Here is a 4,357-nt window from a genome sequence, read left to right on the forward strand (position 1 = left end):
CATTCTCACCTGCTGGTTCTTATGGAAATGGAGAAATGATCGCATTTTCCAGGACTCCAGGACGCCCCTTGCTTCTATCCTGGTCTCAATTTCGGGTTTCATGCCTCCTTCGGATTAATCACAGATCCTGGTCTGCTTTTAGCAAGCTCTTTTTGGACCCATATGCTTTCTTATTTGCGGCTCTTGCTGATCCTGCACATTTTAAATCTATTTTGATTGTTGGCTTCACTTATGCCTCCTCGTGAAGCGTTATATGTGTTTGTTTTTCTCTGGCTAATATGCTGTCTGATCATCGGTGATAGTATCTGATACAATCTGTAATTATGTTGACTATGCTTTTCGATTTTCATGTATTTTGATCTTTATATTCTCTTAATATAATCCATGATGATTTTCTCTCTGAAAAAAGAAACAAAATTGTAAGAATTTATAAGAATGGATTCTTTAAATATGCTTAAGGTAAGAGTGGAATTTAGAATTGGTCAACATTCAAATTTCACGGACTTCAATAATATCTTGACTAAGTGATATTATAAAGAGTAGAAATTTTAAGGTGTTTATGTTACATTTAGTGGTAACGATGAGAATTCATGCCCTCTTTGTAAATATAGTGAACATAATCCGACCTTGTGGGTTTTTCTTTATGCCCATCATTTAAAAAAGGTTTATAAAAATGTAACAGATGGAAATAGGACTTATTCTCAAGATTACACATGTTCAAATCTTGAATATTTTTAGTATAAAATTAACACATGTAGTTGGTTAAGCATGAAAGCTTGAGGAATTTGAAGAAAATTAACACATGTAGTTAGTTAAGCATGAAAGCTTGGGTAAGTAATTAAATATAGAATTTTATTGAATGTTTTTTTGATAAATTATGTTTTTCTCCTATTTTGTAATAATTATGGGTTAAAAGTCCATGTAATAAAGTTAATAAAGGAAAAATAAGACCAAGGTCATGAAACACGTATTTCAAGATCAATGTTGGGAAAAACATCCTAGTGGGTGTTTATTTGGTTTATTATGACTAAGGGAAATTAGCAAAGATATTGGCAAAGGATTTGAAAGACAAAAAGACATTAACTGACATTTTATTTATAAAAATAAAGGAAAATATGAAAAAAGGGAGGTGAAAGATTATAGGTTTACTTGAGGAGGAAATTGAAGGAAAAACAAAGGAAACAGAATAAAGTAGAGGTCTCAATGATAAAAAGGCTTATGAGGATTAGTTCACAACTTTTTTCAGTTTAAGCTTTTGTCATTTTTAGCTTGGAGCTCTCTCTAGTATCCCATACTATTACACACTTAGAGCATTCTTGGAGAACTTCAGCATTGAGGAAAGAAAGCAAAGGACAAACAAGGAAAATTTGGATCAAACAACTTCAACAAGAATACTTGCAGGTAACAGGTTGCATGTGTGATTTCCTAGCTAGTTTGAGAATGCATGGTACATGCATGTACATATTTGGTTCTATTGTTATCATTGACATGGGTTCTTCTAGGTGTGATGATGGTTTCATCCTTACCTTTCCATTTCTATATAACCATGGTGTGATGGGGTTCTTTCGTTTGGTTGAGCTTTGGATTGTGATGCAGGAGCATCCTGCTCAAATGTCGTTGCTTATTTGCTTGATTTAGGGGGTGATGTTTTCTTAATTATTTTATAAATTATGTACATTTTAAGAGGAAAAGCTGAGTGTGTGGTTTATTGTAAATATTCTCTTATAATTGAGAATATGAGAGGAGTTGGGTTGTATAGATATGTTAGGGATTATGAGCTCCTTGAATAGAAATTAGTTGAGTCAAAAGAGGGATACAATATTTTAGGGATTTAGTTGAGTGATCTATGGAGGAAATCATGGATGTAGAATAATCCATAACTATGTAATTAATTTTATAGATGTAAGCCTGCGTATGAGGATAGAAAGGATAGGGAGAAGTTGCGATAAAGGAAAAGGTAGAGATGGGTGTGAGGAAATGTGTGAGGGCCATTTCAAATGCAGAAATCGGGCCAAGTAATTTTATGAGTATAGTTTGACTAATGAAAGAAAGTTTGCATTATGTTATTTCATCTTGGATGACTGTTGATTGATTGAATTCATGTTGGATTAGCTCCTTTAATGTTCTGTTTTGAAGCAATTCTACCATTTTAAAATACCATTGTAATAAGTTGAATCTTTAGATCTGAAAGTATGCATTGAAGAAGCCTATGATGCCAGTTCTTTGATTGGGTAAGGTTGGTAGATGAATCTGTGTTTGTGTGAAGTTTAGTGTGAATCATTCTTTGAGAGCTCTGTATAGGAACCCAATGGAACGAGAGAGAGCAATCACGATGATTTAAATAGGAATGCAACAAATTACAGAGATAACCATAAACACAAAGATGCAGTGAAAATAATACTTCATTTCATTAATACTGAGATATGCTTACAAACAGAAAATGGAAATAAACAGCTAGGGCGATGGTAGCTTATCTCTGAGAAGAGATGTGGTGGCTACATGCCTCTGAACTGTGTTACAATGAGGCTCGAAGGCCTATTTATTGTTGAGAAACAATGGAAAACCCTTAACATCCCAAAACCTAACCCTAGAAGATGAAATGCCAAATTGTGGGCCCCGTTTGGGTAAATTGGTACATCAATTTCCCGGGGTCGTAACTTTGGCATACGATCTTCGTTTGACATGTACAATAGCTCGTTAGAAAGATCTTTCGAAGCACTACCACTTTGGGAAGGGCAACATTGGTCCATGGACCTATGTTGCCCCCAGATTTCCCAAAAAAAGTCGTTTAGGGCCTCAAAATGGCTCCGGAAGTTCAAGACCCAAAAAACTGCTAAAAAATGTAAATTGTGCTACAATTAAGGAAACTGAAAAGCTGAAAGAAACCATGGTGGGGGTAAAAGTGAACTTGGCGGGTGGCCACCAATATCCACCTGGATCATTCCTCCCCCCTTAGGAAGCAATGGTCCCCATTGCGTTGGGTTCCTCCATGAGATGAGGAAACTTCTGTTGAACTTGGTCCCTGGTGAAGGAGTTGGCCTGCTTTGACAACTCAATACAATTGGATGTTCTGCTAGCAAGTGTGCTTGATATGTGTGTCCATGATCCGATTAGTTGCAGCTTGTTCCATGCAATCTGGATTTAACTCTGTGGGTGTGAAATGTTCTGCAATGTCGGATGTGTCTAGTAATGGTGGAAAGTATGGCCGAAGGCGGTCCACATTGAACACTGGGTGCAGACCAAGGAATGGGGGAATGCTGAGCTCAAATGCATTGTTTCTCATAGACTTGGTAATGGTGTAAGGACCATATCGGAGTGGTCTGAGTTTCCAATAGGCTCCAATAAGGTGTTCCCTTTGCAAATGCAACCAGAATTTGTCGCCCACCTGAAAGGCACCCAATGTTGATCATGTCGCTGCTTTTACTTGGCATTTGATTTCTTCAGAATATCATGGACTTGCTGGAAAATATGTTGGATGTGCTCAATGAAGCTGTTTTCCTTATCTGCTTCGGACTAGACATGAGCCGAACCTGCATGAGTAGCTGCAAATGGCATGGCCACATCAATGGGACATAGTGGTTGGAATCCCAAGCTCACCTGAAAAGGGCTGTGGCCAATCGAGCTATGGAGAGCCCAGTTGTAGTTGTGCTGAACATAGGGAGGCTCTCGTCCCATGTGCGTGGATTCTTTGAGTTGTACATGCACAAAATGTGTATAATCATCCTGTTGACAACCTCTGTCTGGCAATCAGTTTGAGGATGGAAGGTTGTGGACTTAGTGAGTTTGGTGTCCAGCATCGACCACAGACTGGACCAAAATGTACTGAGGAACCTGTTGCCCCAATCTGAGATGATAGACTGTGGGATCCCAAAGTGTACCCACACTCGTTCAAAGAAGAGTTTAGCAGCGGCTTCTGCCGTGATATTCTTCTTGCAGGCCGCCAGAATGGCCATCTTCGAGAACCTATCGACGACCACAAAAACACAGTCGTTTTCATGCTTAGTGGAGGGAAGGCCTCACATGTAATCCATGGAGATGGATTCCCAAGGTTGACTAGGGGTAGGCAACAGGGTATAGAGGCCTTGCTTCTTGACTGTCAGTTTGGCAATGACACAGGCAATGCATGATCTGATGTACTTCCCGACATCTTGTTGAAGATTCAGCCAATAGAAATACTTTTGCAATACTGCCACCGTTTTCTCAACCCCGAAATGCCTAGCAACTCGACTGTAGTGTGCTTCCCAAATCATCTTGGCACACTCGCTTGAAGGAACACAAAGGTGACCCAGGTGGCATAACAGGGCATCCTGGAGGTGAAAATCTGGAACATGCTGATCCCCCAAGAGTGTCTGGTATG

The sequence above is a fragment of the Pinus tabuliformis genome, chromosome 7 (genome assembly GCF_031772625.1).
Source record: "Pinus tabuliformis cultivar Carrire ecotype Pingquan chromosome 7, CPIR1, whole genome shotgun sequence".
NCBI classification, from domain to species: domain Eukaryota; kingdom Viridiplantae; phylum Streptophyta; class Pinopsida; order Pinales; family Pinaceae; genus Pinus; species Pinus tabuliformis.